We start from the raw sequence: 15,346 nt of genomic DNA on the forward strand, positions 1-15,346 counted from the left end.
AAATTTCCAGGGGCAGGTATATATAAGCAAGCAAGAAGAGACTTCCTCTCCCAGGGAGTGCAGGGAGAGAATGTGATGGGCTCCATTTTGGGAGAGGAGCTGAGCTTGTTGTTTTCACATCTCAACTGCTAGAAAAGGGCCTCATCCTCCCTGATTGATCTAACCTCGTTATCTCTAGCTTGCTTCTTGCTTGCTTATATTTACCTGCCCCTGGAAATTTCCACTCTTGCATCCGACGAAGTGGGCATTCACCCACGAAAGCTCATGCTTCAAAACGTCTGTTAGTCTATAAGGTGCCACAGGATTCTTTGCTGCTTTTACAGAACCAGACTAACACGGCTACCTCTCTGATATTTGATGACTATGTAGCTTTTACATGTTAAGATTTGCTCAGTGCTGACCTGAAGTGAATTGAAAGAGATGACAGAGAGGTGATAGATTCTGTATCTCATTAGCATTCACATGAGCCATCCAATTCCACTATTACAAGCTTACCTTGAAAACAAAATTTTGAAGCCAGATTGTTTATTATATGCAAATAGAATATATAAATAACTAGCAGCATCACTATCTGGAAAGAGTTGGTCTGTGAGTTAGCGTTAATGTCAGTATATCAGAGATTGTTTCTTTTGGCTCTGTTAGTTTAGAAGAGCATAAGTGTAAATTCACAAAAATTCTTCATCTCCTTGTGTAAGCTCTACTCAGTTACTTGAAAGTATCCCTGATAAACAGCAGTCATTGCCATTATATATTGTTAGGGATATTTTGGTTTCCTGGGGGACATCTCAATTAAGTGGGCTTCCTGCTTAGCTGTATCCCGACTAAGTGCAGTGTACAATATTTACTAATATGTAGAGTAAGAGACTAGGCAGAAAGATATCTTGACATGTGAGTTAGACACAGCACTGTCTCTAGTTGTCTTCTCCTTTTTCTCATTTTCTTCCATTCAGTATGTACAATGATGCAGAAACTCAGGGTTTGTCTACACTAGTAGAAATGCTATAGGACCTCTGTAGTGTAATTACTTACTACAGTGATGAGAGGGGTTCTTCCATTACTGAAGTAAGTGCACCTCTCTGAGAGGTGGTAGCTAGGACGACGGAAGAATTCTTCTGTTAACCTTGTGGTGTCTACACCAGAGCTTAGGTTGCCTTACCTACATTTCATAGATGTCCCTGCCAGCAGGTATATGGGATCTTGGGGAGTAATTACCACACAGGTGAGGTGCAAAATAAACTTTATTAAGCAAATGCAAAAACAGGGAAAAATCAATAGTAAGGGGTATAGGGGTTGTTAAGGTAGACAATTGGGGAGGGGTTTCTTTTTGGTGAACAGTAAGGGGGTTTCAATAGTGGGGTACAACACAGTAGGATACAATAAAGTGGGTAACCAATTAACACTGAGGTATAAATGTAACAGGTAGCTAGCGATTTCTATGTAAAAAGGTGTGTCGCAGCAGCATATAACCAACTAACAGTTATGGATAAAATGTGTTAAATAACAAACAATTTTAGGTAAAAATGTGTCACAGTGGTGTAAATGTAGAATGTGAGGGGTATCAGAGAGGAAGAAAGTAACCAATGGGGTTTTATGCTACAGACTTAAACTTAGTGAGACAGAACAAACAGGCTGCAAGCTTAAGCAGCAGAGAGAGTGTAACAAGGTAGAAAGACACAGAGAAGCTGGGGGGGGGGGGTGTTTGCAGTGGGAAGACAGACAATTGCAATTATACAGAACACAGCAAAATCTTATCTATGAGCTAACTTAACCAAGACTACACAAATTAAAACACAATGCAACAATTCTCTAAGCCTAACTTACAAAGTATAATGATAAACCTAACTTAATGGGTGCAACTTATGCTAAGGATAGTTCCAGAGGGCTGAGTGGTGTGTGTCCAGGACACAGCTCCAAAGAGGGGGGCGGGTGACTGCAGCAGTGGGGTGGCTGCAAGCAGGCTTATTTCTAGCAGCAAAGGCACTGCAGAACTAGAAATAGATTACAGATACAGAGCAAGGAGTTAGCTTGGGTCTGTCTGTTGGGGAAACAGAACCAGCAGCCAGGACGGGGTGTGTGTGTAAGAGAGGTTTTAAGACACAGACCAAGGTTTAGCTTGAGTCTGTGTGCTGGGGAGACAGAGCCAGCAGCTAAAATAATAAAATAAAAGTATAGAAAGTTTCACAGAGGGAGTCTTACCATCCCCCAAGGCAGCAGCGGAGGCAGAAGCAGCAAGAACATCAGAAGGCTCGGTACAGTCTTGATAATCAGGAGATCTCTCAGGCAGCAATTCGTTCTTCGTGGGAGGGGGGGGTTCAAAAACGGGGGTACGCTCAAAAATAAAACGAGAGCGGAGAAAGGACCCCCAGAACCCCTGGTTGATCAGACTAGGCAGCAATGCAAGAACCTTTCTGAAGTCCGTTCAAAAATGTCCGTTTTTAAAGGCAAACCCTGGCAGCTTCCCGCCAGTAACTCTGATTGGCTCCCCCTCTTACAGGGAGGAGAGAAGGCAGAGAAAAAACTGCAGGCAGCCACAGAGGCATGTTTGGACTAGCCCTGAGCCCAGAGGTATAACTCATGCCCAGGATCTTAAAAACACAATAGGTCTTGCAGCTCTGGACAGTGCCCACCCTACACCAAGCCCAGGTTTTAACAAGGTGATAACAGGACTAACCCTTTGAACAGGGCAGTGGTCCCACTTAGCACAAGTGGCCATCCCTTTGAGAAGGGCAATGGCTCTTGTTAAACAACTTAAGGGGCCCTCCTTTTAAGAAGGGCAGAGGCCCAGGTAAACAATTTAACAGCCAGGGAGGGGCGGCCACAGGAGGAAAACAAGAACAAAATGGAGTAAGGGAACAGCTTTAAGAAACAAAATGGAGCTGTAACAGACAATAGAGTGTGAAATTTTTCGCAGTCTTGAGCAATGTAGTTAGGTCAGCCTAACTTTGTAGTGTGGACCAGGGCTCAGTAAAGGAAATGGTACTCCTATTTTCCTCCCTCTAGCTGAGATGCTTTCATATTCTCTGTACTTCTTTGCAACTGAAGAGCTAATTGTTGAGTTCATAATTCGATGGAAACAGGTAGTTGCATGGCATGTGCAACTTTGTTTTCTACATGTCCAGGGAGCATGTTTTGCCTATCGTTTTATGGAATACTAAGGGGAAATGGGCCCTCGTGTCACTCATTGTCTGTGATTGGCAACTATTATTGGTATAATTCTATTTAGCAACAGCTGTTGTTGTTTTGTTAGAAATTACTCCCGTGGTATTAGATGTATAGGGAGCCAAGGCAGCATCAGCAACATCACCATTGCCTTGAGTTTTGTTGGCTGTTGCAGAATTTGCAAATATTTTACAAATAGTTTCTTTTTACATTCAAACTTTAAAAGAAACTTTAAAAAAGAAATATGGAGGGCCAGATGAGGAAGGGGACCAACCAATGGGGACTTATGTAAAATGAACTGCTTGTCTGAATCAATTTCCCAGTGGACATGTTACCAAACCTTTTTAAAAAAAAATCCACTGCCACAATTAGCACTAACTGGCATCCTTGTAGGCAGTCTCAGTCAGGAGTTTGAGGATTATGAGATTATAGAGAATTAACCATCCTCTCGCTTGATAGGATGATCATTCCAGAACAAGGTAGAAGACAGTTACTGTGCATAGTATATATTTACTGTGGCTAAATTGAAGTGTTCATTCTCTAAGGCAATTGCTGTAAGAGTATCTATAACTAACAAATAATGTTTGTATTAATTTTAATGTGATCCTATATCTCTTGTGTAACTTTTCATTAATCTGACACTTGTGGAAAATTGTTTCATGTCCAGTCTTACTGGCACAAACACAAGGATTCATATTTCATTACAAGGATTATGTCTATTAAAGGGCTATATTCCGTCCATTTTTGTCCAATAGTCTTTGTGGGTTTCCAAAGCTTTTAAAACATAAAGGACAAAATTTACAAATCAGAGTGCTTAGAGTGAGTCTCCTAAATCCCTATGTAACCCCACCATTCCTCCCTGGTTTACTCAGTAGCAGGCACCACTCCCCTGACATTGACATTAAAGGAGATGCTGAGTAGCCTAGTGGTGATGTTGGATAGGCGGGAATCCTCCATCCATCCCTCTGCTGCCGTCCTTTTTATTTGTAGAGGAAATTGAAATTGGCAGTCCACCTGGCTGGGCCCTGTACACACTCACTGGTGTACAGTGGGAGCCTCCAGGAATAAACCTGAGCTGATCTGGGCAATTGGCTTAATTCAAAAATACAAATGATAAACAATATATACCCAATATACACTTAGATTAGAATTAACACACCTTTAACAATGTAAGAAAACATGATATAACAGACTGAGATTAAATGTCACCACTAATTTAAATCAGGAAGGAGGCAGTTCAACAAATCAATTAACAAATATAGTTTACAATAATAAATGAAACTTAACTAATTTGCATGTATATTGCCACCATTTACCCCACCCCGGAGTGTACACTTCTCTGGATTTCAGAGTTATAAACACTTGTGTGGACACACTTGGAGATCTTGAAACTGGAGACAACTCTCCGTTGATCCAGTGACTCAGTCCAGCCAAGGGAACAAGCTGCACAGCTCCTCTGAAGACTGGAGTTGTTTTAAACAAATGTCAGCAACCCTGGGTTCTGGTTTGATGAGAAGACCACTCTGCCTCTTCTCAGATCACCTCTTAGAGTCTCTTTGCTGTTTCCCCTTCCCTTGCAAGTACTTTCCCAAACAACGGGGGGTGGTAACTAACACTGTCTTCACCTGAGGCCTACCTCAGTCAGCTGTAGGCACAGCAACAGTCTCTGCCCTGGCTCCAGTGAATACCCTGCTCAATCAAAGCCCCAACGGGCTCTCAGCAGCAGCTTCTGGCTTCCTAACAACAGTTAGCAGCAGCTCCTGGTATGGACAGAGCTCCACATAACAAGCTCAGCTCCTCTCCCAAAATGGAGCCCATCACATTCTCTCCCTGCACTCCCTGGGAGAGGAAGTCTCTCTCTCCCTCCCCCCCCCAAAGGCATCATGGGAGTTATGGTCTCCAAGGCTGGATTGCAGCACAAAGGATCTTCCCAAATGGAACACTCCCAATTAAGTTCAGAGGCTCCTCTAGTATAGGGTGCCTACACCTATTTGGACCTCTAAATAAATGTAGCCTAGTTTTCAGGAGTGACAATCACCTGGTAATCCATGGGAACTGCAAAAGCTCAGTACTTATGAAAATTTTACAAACTCGGATGTGAAAATGTTGACCAGAGACTTTGGAGGATCTCTGCACTAGCTGTGGTTACTATTTTCACTTATTATTTTTCCTCTTTTCTCTTGCTTGAGGCTAAGTTTGCTTCTAGGCAAGTAGTGGGTTGGAGAGATGAAACTTCAGTGAGAAATGTGAAATGCCAAGTTGAGACGAACTGCAGTGTGAAGCATGTGTTAGGTATTTTGAGTAGTGATATCAAATCCATGCCCCTCATGTCTTCTTAGACACAGCCAGCTCCAGGAACCAGCGAAGGAAGCAGGTGCCTGGGGCGGCCAGTAGAAAGGGGTGGCACTCCATCAGTTGCTGGGGCAGCACGTCTGGGTCTTCGGCGGCAATTCGGCGGCGGGTCCTTCACTCCCTCTCTTCAATTGTCTGCGGCACTTTGATGGTAGCTCAATCAGTTTCTTTTTTTTTTTCTTCACCACTTGGGTCAGCAAACAAGCTGGAGCCGGTCCTATTCTTAGAATAATTATTCTTTTATTATTTCTACAGAACCCAAAATGTGGTATGTATTTTCTAGACAAATAAAATATGCTCTAAGTCCTGAAGAAATATTGGTTAGGGGAGAGATGCATGGTCTGCTCCAAAGCTGTGATAAGTGTGCCTGCAATGTTAGGGCCTTTTTTGCACTGAGGTCAATGAAAGAACTCCCAATGGGTTGGCAATCCTCCAGGAATGTCCTGGAGTCTCCAGGAGTTAAAGATTAATCTTTAATTAAAGATTAATATGTCATGTGATGTAACCTCTCGGAATACATCTAACCAAAATTGAAACCCCTTACTCCCATTGATTTTAATGGGGGCAGTATTAGGCCCATAGTAATCTTTGATGGAGGTGGTACATTAATGTATACACTATACTATAGTAATATGTAAAAAGACTTTAAAGAGTATTATTATTTGTATTACGTTAGTTCCCAGAGGTCTTAATCAGGATACAGGCCTCATCATGCTAGGAGATGTCAAAGCTCATGGGAAAATACTGTCTAGAGGACATTAGAATTTAATTAAAACAATATACAACAAATATGAATATCAAACAACAAGTTGAGGGTAATAATAATTAGTGACCATCCCATTGAAATGCTGTGCTGTACATTGACATCTATTGTTTTGTTCTTATGTATGTCAGTAACTTGGCAAGGTCTTGTAAATGGGGATGAATGGGTTAAAAAAGTGTTGATGACATAAGAAGTAAGATAATGAAAGGAGAGAGACATCAGTATGATAGACAGACGTACAGATGTGGCTGGCTGTTGTTATGCATTAGAGCAGAGGACAAAAATTATGGTGGAGTCCAGTCAAACATTTTGCTCTGCCCACAACCACGAAAAACACTATTATTTAAAGAGCTAGTTTCATTCATTTTCAGAGATGGCAATCTCATTCCTTTTGGTGTGTTAAAGTAGATTGATGCTAAAACAACAAAAAGGCCTTGTGACTTCTGGAAAGAAGGAATAATTTCTAACTGTTCTTATAAAACTGAAAAGTTTCAACAACAACAAAAAATAAGGGGAGGGAGCGGGTCTTTCCCTGGTGTTAATGTCATACTAACAGTAGAAACCCTAGAAGCAGTGGTGAGATCCTTGGCAACAAAAGTGTTAAGTTTCTTTGTCTGCTGCTGTACACGGTGCACATTTAAAAATGTGAAGTTGAACTGGCAGCATCATTCTGCCAATGATTAGCCTTTCTGAACCTCCCTGAGGTGCTGGCAGTTTGCAATCTGTAAATGACCCTGATTTGTTATTACTTTATTTACTAATGAAAGATTCAGTCTTTTTATAACTGTTTTAATATTTGCTGAATGATCTGTTCTCTAGCAGTTAACTGCAAGATGATCAATACATTTAGCATAATAAGCAACAGCAAAGAGAGAGATAAATTAGAACTATTCTGCAAATGGTTAACTAGATCTGTTAAACCAGGGGTGGGCAAACTTTTTGGCCCAAGGGCCACATCGGGGAATAGAAATTATATGGCAGGCCATGATCATAATGGTCCCATCTGACCTTAATATCTATGAGTCTATGAATGCTCACAAAATTGGGGTTGGCATACAGGAGGGGGTGAGGGCTCTGGTTGGGGGTGTGGGCTCTGGGGTGGGGCTGGGGATGAGGAGTTTTGGGTGTAGCAGAGTGCTGTGGGCTGGGACTGAGGGGTTTAGAGGGGGATCAGGGCTGGGGCAGGGGTGTGGGAAGGAGTGTAGGTTCTGGCTGGGGTTGCAGGTTCTGGGGTGGGGCTGGGGATGAGAGGTTTGGGGTGCAGGAGGGTGCTCCAGGCTGGGATTGAGGGGTTTGGAGAGCAGGGGGGTGGGGATCAGGGCTGGGGGTTGGGGCATGGGGAGAGGCTCAGGGTTGCAGGCTCTGAGCAGTGCTTACCTCAAGCAGCTCCTGGAAGCAGTGGCATGTCCCTTCCCTGGCTCCTAGGCTTGGAGCAGCCTCCAACTCTCGGAGCAGGGCCATGGCTTGGCTTTTGGGAGCCGTGAAGTGTTGCCCCCACCCCGGCTTAAAATGTCTCATGGGCCGGATTCAGCCCATGGGCTGTAGTTTGCCCACCCCATGTTATACAATAAAGAACAAAAATATCCCAGAGGTGAAATACTGCATGTTTTCTTTTTTAATGTTAACGAACAGGATTAGTGCTGCAGTGAAGAGCTGCATGTTCTACTTCACAACTAGAAACCTCTATTTCAGCGTTACTCTTAGAAGTACCGTATAACAAGCCCTTACGCTGGAAATTCTAAAAAGCACAGGTTTTTTGTGTGATGATTGGCACAATCTCATGAGTTCACAAAAGGAACTTTCTGAATGTAGTCTGCAGGAGGAGTTTCTACCTTTTGAGAATTAAAAAGTACAGGAGCCTACTGGACTCTTGAGATAAAATTATGTATAGGATTACTTGAATGTGATATGCCTAAATTTCCCTGGGAAAACCTCTGATAGTACTGTCACAATCCAGGACACTAATTTTATCTTTCATATTTCAGTAGTGGGTCTTCCATGAATTTTGGATTAGATTCATAGGTAGGTATGTATCACTTAGGTATGTATATATCACTCAATGAAAGGATTCTTTCAACACGCTCAAAGTAATACAAATAGGAACTTGGCATTGGCAATGCCAGTTCTCTCAGTCTCAGAGATTAGCGCAGTAATAAATTCCAGTGACTGATATATTATATGTTTTTCTGCAATCATCTTTGAGCATCTCACACAAATTACTTGATTTTATATAGGTGGGCTGTTTGCTCCTTTTGATTCTCCTTATAAACTCCAGAATGGAAGAAAAGTCTGAAAGGCAGACTGTCCCTTTCCTCCCAGGAGCCCCCTAATAATTCCAAATTGTTCAGAACATTTCTAATAATTTTATACCAATGCATCTTGCTGTGCTCCCTGTAAACTTTTTACATTGATGTTTCCTGAGTGAAGTCTGTATAATGTCAGAAAACATAGAGTCAAGTATCAGAGGGGTAGCTGTGTTAGTCTGGATCTGTAAAAAGCAACACAGAGTCCTGTGGCACCTTATAGACTAACAGACGTATTGGGGCATAAGCATGCATGCATGCATGCATCTGACGAAGTGGGTATTCACCCACGAAAGCTTATGCTCTAGTATGTCTGTTATCTATAAGGTGCCACAGGACTCTTTGTCGCAGAAAACATAGAGATCCTCAACTTGTAAACTCTCTTATGGAATTTGTATACCGCTCTTTGGCATTATCAATAGTCCCCTCTGCATGTCATCCTAGTGTACTACTCAGTACAGTAGCAAATGCTTGTTGACTTACATTATGAATGTCCAGTGGATGTGCTTAGTTCTATCTTAGCCAGTGAAAACCACTAGGGAAGACTTACAATTTTGTTTTCAAGTCTGTCCCCAGGTTGCATATTGGCGGCATCTCAACAAATGCTTCAGAGGCAGACAGGCAGACAAACATTTTGTCTCTTATTACTAAAGGCAGTGAAATATACTGAGTACGGCATTTCTAGAGAATGTCCTAGTGTGATTTTTTTTTAAATGAAGCTGTATCACCCGTTAAAGAGTAAAATGTTTTGTTTATTTTGTTGTGCTTTGCTTTGTTTTTTTCACACACACATCCACTCCTACCCCTTCGTGATGGGGGAGATTTGAAACACAGCAACAACAAAAAGAGCTGAATTAAAAACAAAAAATCTGAATCTGGAGAAATATAAAACCTAGTTCATTCAGAACTGAAGCTGCATGAGAGAGGGCATGCAGAAATACTGAACATTAAAGCATTGATTCACATGTGCTGCTGTTGCAAGCCAGAGAACACACAAATAGCAGATGGAAACAGTTTCTGTTTCACTTCCTTCTGCGAGTTTAGATTTCCCAAATCCAAACTCCTAACTCCTTTTGGCTTCAATATTCCTCCACAAGTTGCACGCGTCTTTAAAATGTATATCCCAAAGACACAATTCTGCTGTTCCCTGCATTTAATTCAGGATATCGGCATTTAGTCCCATTACATTAAATTGTAGAATTTCTCATGTCATCTCTCCTTTACCCAGTCTAGAGCAACTGCATTTTTTGTTTCACTAGGAGATATTTTTTTCTCTCCTATTTTTCCTCCTTGTGTAACTTCAGCATATTCAATTTAATCTGTCCACCCATCCCAGTTCAAGCTGCTACCCAGAGGCTAAAGACAGGATCTCTGACTGCCAACAGTCTATGTGCCAGAGTTGCCACTTATATGGTAATTACATTTCTTATGGATTGCCCACAGCAGGTTGGGTAAGCAGCATCTGGCACTTGTTCACTCCATTATCTAAAACCTGGATCAGGCCAATGCTATTTATCTTGGGGTGGATGGGTATGTCTGTGTTTGGACTGAAGGTGTTAAAGAAGACACGGATTCTGGAATAAATTTTTCATGAAGCCAGTGTGTCCTGACACAGAGCTGTCTGAGGCAACAAAATACCTACAGAGTTTCAGTTTATAGTAGAATAACATAAAGGAGGGGGTGTTGAAGGGCAGAAAATCCATATCTATTCTTCTTTAAATATACAGGGCTGACCTGGAGGGGGGTGAGCTATCTGTGCCCTGGCTAGACTGGAATAAGACATTAAAGGACATCACTCAAGTTGAATCTCTCAGCCACCATCAGATCATGTGGATCGCTGATGAATGAGCCAGCAGTTGAATGTTTAGCTGGCTGTGACGACTTTGCACCGAAATATGAAAATTTATTACCAGGTTGCCAACCAATGCCTTACTGCGTGCTTTCCCTTGTACACTCCTTCTGTGCACTCCCAATCGATCTGACAGCCAAGCCCCTTCTTTCTGCTGTCCCCTCCCTCTCCTGCACTGAATTTATGGGCTAACTGCCACTGAGCTGTCATTTTTCCAGAGCTCTAGTACCAAAGGGTGCTTTTTTTGCAGTGATGCTGAGCTAAGATATATGTTTTCTTTTTTATGTTTCATGCAAGATGACTTTGCTGAAAGGGCTAAAGGGGGACCAACACTGTACGCTCTAGAATTTGCACAGCACTGAAGTGCTTAAGAAAGGAAAACAAGGGGGGCAAAAAGGAGAGAGAGAGGGAGAGGATCAGGCAGACAGGCAATGCCAGCCAATCAGAGAAGCTCTCATGAACTGCAGAAGCAGAGCATATGAGCTGAGGGGTTTGGAGGTACACAGAGCTGGAGTCGTGTGCCTCTCTGAGGACTGGGAGCAGCTGTGCTGCGAGCACTGAGAAAAGTCCCCATTTGCTTCTTATAAATTAAGTTCCTTGTCACCAGTTAGGGCAAGTCAGCCAAGGTAAGGCTTAAATAAAATGACACTTTAATATGTAGCAACATTAATATTTCTGGACTATGGTGCTGCTAACACAGTCTTCTAACCAGTGTCAACAATATTTTGTGAAATATTGCTATAGCAGTAGATCCACAGCCTATAATATGCTTATCTTAAAGTTAACTCTTATGTGTAAGTCATACCCTCGTGATATTTTAGAATTGTGTTTGCTTATCCAAGAATATTGCAGTGCAACCTACAAAATATAAGGATAAAAATATAGCTGTGTTCTCTGTGTGCATTTATCTGTGAATGTCTGAACAATACCTACATTTCTGCTGTATAACTTGTGAGAAAAATGTGCAGATGCATTTTAACGGTGATCACATTCATGTGCTTTAGATCAGAACTCATTTATATATGTACCTTAATATATATAAAAAGGCAAACCATGTGAGATTGTATAGCAGGAACATTACATATGATATTTGAACAGTGATTTTAATCAGTCTTTCCAGTACCCGTAACATTACATGATCTCTGAGCACTGAAATTGCAGTAGAACAGGGCTCTTGTCATGGTTTTAACTGTAGCTGCTTGTTAAAGCTTAAGCAGTGCCTAAACTTTTACTTCTTGTAAAGGGCACTGTAAACAATGCACAGCCAGAAATGAGATCTCCCTTCATTTCCCACCCCCCCCCCCCACACACACCACTTGTGCTAATGGACAAAAAAAATATATGATTCAGCATTACTTTAGCTCACTCAATGATTTTGCCAATCGCACTTCCGCAGGGTTTTGGAATTGAGGGTTTTAGCAAGGAAGGAGTTCATCAATATGACTTCACTAACGTGTATTCTGAAAACAAGGTGGCATTGAACCTGTGTGCATGTGTGACTGTGTTTGTCTGCATGAGTGACACCACTGAGAAAGGGCAAGAGGGTGGGGAAGCCACTTACTTGTCACAAGTGTAAAGAAATAGTAATGCATTTCAGAGTCAGACTTTGTAATCTAGTATGCATACTTCTTTTATATGTACTTTGTGGGCTAAATTGGGACTTGGGATACAACCCACTACAAGAGCAGTGATGCCCCATCAGTTTTCCCTTGCTCAGAGGAAAGTGGTGAAAAGGAAAGGTAAAATGAGCATGGACTTCAGTTAGCTCAGGGGATAGCATCACTGACTCTATTTAAGGTAGAGATTTTGTTCTTCATCCAGAACTCTAAACATAGCTCCGGTGTTTTAAAAGCTTTATTTTCTATGCTGCAGTCAATCAAATACGGTTGTCTGAAACCACAGGGAAGCTTTCCTTTCACAGTAATTGTTGTTCTCCTTTATGATAGTAAACACATGTCTTCAGGGGAGATATTAAACTAGTGTAAGATTTTAACGTGTATTTGGCATAGTGTCCATCTGGGTAGGGAAAAGGACACATTTAGAAAAAATAACTTTACTTTATCCAAAGCTAATTTACCCTGTTGGTATTTACCACCTTAGAATATCACCTAGAATAATTTACTCAAGCTTTTCTTGGATATGCATTAAGTAAATGTTTTATAGGATTTCAAGTCAAGATACAGTTCCCCTTCCACATGGCCGATCTACTTACATAAAGCATTGTGTCTGGTAGAATATTTTTATGCTTCCTGAGTGGTTAAAATCCCCAGTGATCTTGCTGACTAGCACTAATGACTCACTTCCTGTTTCATTTCTGCTGTAAAAACCATCAAAAACCCATGAGCAGGAACATATGTATAGGTAACAAACAGATGGCACTCTTCTTTTTAGGTCAGTATTGATCCAGTGCACCAGCGTGATGTTAGGGGGCACTGTGCTGCTGGAGATCTTACAGATCAGAGACAGAACAAAACTCCTGATCACCTGCAGATGTTAAAGATCCTTTGGGACTTCAGAAGAGTAGGAGTGCTGACCCTGCTATTCTGGCAAAATGCCAACTTGGGTAATTACATTCTACCCATATTAATTCCCTGGGCAATTTCATACTATAGTCTTGAGTTCCTAAACTAGAACTATGCTGTGACTCTGTCTCAAGCAGTTTACTATCAAGTCCAAAATGCTGTGTGTGTGTGTGTGCGCGTGCCAAAAATGTATGTGTACTGTTACTGACTCATCTGCAGTATATGGTCAATTTGCCTAACTTAGTGTAGTTTGGGAGACAGTCTACATTAGAAAAGGATTTTTGGTTTTAAATATACATTGACATTTTCCCTATCCTATTCTTTTCTCCTGATTTTAAAGTTATTTACTGGGTTTAGTGACAATCGTTAATTTATAAACAAAAATAAAAATAATTTAAAAATTGGATTTGTCAAGCAGATGGTTTTGGATTTCAGCTGTAATATTGTAATATTTAACCTCCTTCAGAGTCTAATGAATAGGGTTTGATGGACATGAAAAGGTATGCTTCTGTTCCCTAAAATCCTACTTCAGTTAAGAATTAGTATTCTGTTAATGTGCTAGTGGCATTGAACTACCGGGCATGATCAATGTTCTGAACAGACCACATCAAACTGGACAGGTACCAATAAGTCATACATACACACACACACACACACACACACACACACACACACACACACACACACACACACACACACACACACACACACACACACACACACACACACACACACACACACACACACCAAGAAGGCCTACACTAGATTAGCTATAATGACACACTGTGGCACAGCATTCTTAACTGTACTGAACATGGGGGTGGAGACTGACAAGAAACAAAGTGGTGGTGGGAAGAGGTAACAAGCAAATCAATAAAATATATTCTATTCATAGTGTTGGACACCCACTATGTCATATACATAAATGATTCAAAGGAAATGGTAGTGCATATAGTAGTTTACATAATCCAATGTATAAAAAAACAGCTAGAATTTGGTTTGAGACTTTAGTGGGAGACACATGTTATGGGTCAGCAATGTAGGAGCTTAAAGGAAAGGGAGTATGGTCTAGTGATAACAATAAGAGTCAGGACTCTTGGATTCTGCTCCAGATTCTGCCATCAATTTGCTGTGTGAACTTGGAGAAGTCACATGGTCATAGAATGATAGAAATTTAGGACTGGAACAGACCTTAGTAGGTCATCTAGTCCAGTCCCCTGCACTGAGGCAGGATTAAGTATTATCAAGAGACTCTCCCTAACAGCTGTTTGTCTAACCTGTTCTTATAAACCTCTAATGATGGAGAGTCCACAACCTTCTTAGGTAATTTGTTACAGTGCTTAACTACTTTTACAGTTAGGAAGCTTTTACTAATGTCCAACCTAAAGCTCCCTTGCTGCAGTGTAAGCCAATTACTTGTCCTGTCCTGAGTGGTTAAGGAGAACATTTTATCTATCTCTTCTTTATAACAACCTTTCATGTACTTGAAGATTATTATCATGTCTCCCCTCAGTATTCTCTGCTCCAGACTAAACAAACCCATTATTTTCCATCTTTCCTCGAATATCTTCTTTTCTAGGTCTTTAATCATTTTTGTTGCTCTCCTCTGGACTTTCTCCAATTTGCCCACATCTTTCCCAAAATGTGATGCCCAATATGGGACATGGTGGTCTAATTGAGGCCTTATCAGGCTGAGCAGTGTGGAAGAATTATAACTCTCCTGCTCATACAGTCTAGAATGATGTTTTGCCTTTTTTTTTTGAACAATATGACATTATTGACTCATATTTAGTTTGTGATCCACTGTAACCTCCAGATCCTTTTCTGCAGTACTCCTTGAAGGGCAGTTCTTTCCCAATTTGCATTTGTGCATTTGATTTTTTCCTTCCTAAGTGTAGTACTTTGTATTTGTCCATATTGTCCGTAATCTCACTGTGTTGTCTTTAATCTTTCTATGCCTCAGTTTCTTCATCTATAAAATGAATATAAATAATATGTAAATATTTTATAGGGATTCCCTGATGCTTAATTATGGAGTGTAAGCAGCTTCAAAATTAAGGTTGTGATTGAGTTTCCATTATAAGACCAATTTTACCCTAAATTTCTACCAAATGAAGGAATATGGGCCACAAAATTGGTGGATTTAGGTCTGGGACTGAAGATTTTCCCCCAAATGTGAAGAGACATGGAAAAGGTTAATTCATGTTCAAAAAATAGGTGTTCCCCAAAATACTAATAATGTAATTTTTTTTGCCACCTTCGGGACAAAGCAAAGAGAAGAAGAGAAAACATAGTTCCCTGGATTCCCCTCACTGAAGAGTAGTTAACATGGCCAAAGATTACTTGATTACAATCAAATCATAGGCACCAACTCCATGGGTGCTCCAGGGCTGGAGCA

The 15,346-nt window shown here is 41.1% G+C and overlaps 1 protein-coding gene across 16 annotated transcripts in view; it reads left to right on the plus strand.

Annotated features, from left to right (window-relative positions):
• CDH18 (cadherin 18) overlaps positions 1-15,346 on the plus strand; it is a 644,661-nt gene that overhangs the window by 198,415 nt on the left and 430,900 nt on the right. Inside the window, exon 1 of one of the 16 annotated variants that reach the window (XM_045007554.1) lies at positions 10,942-11,052. The exons of the other annotated variants lie outside the window; for them this stretch is intronic. The gene's annotated coding sequence lies outside the window, so the exon portion shown is untranslated. Of the gene's footprint in view, positions 1-10,941; positions 11,053-15,346 lie in introns of those variants that run through there. 16 annotated transcript variants of the gene reach the window in all.

This window comes from Mauremys mutica, chromosome 2, assembly GCF_020497125.1.
Source record: "Mauremys mutica isolate MM-2020 ecotype Southern chromosome 2, ASM2049712v1, whole genome shotgun sequence".
Taxonomy (NCBI): Eukaryota; Metazoa; Chordata; order Testudines; family Geoemydidae; genus Mauremys; species Mauremys mutica.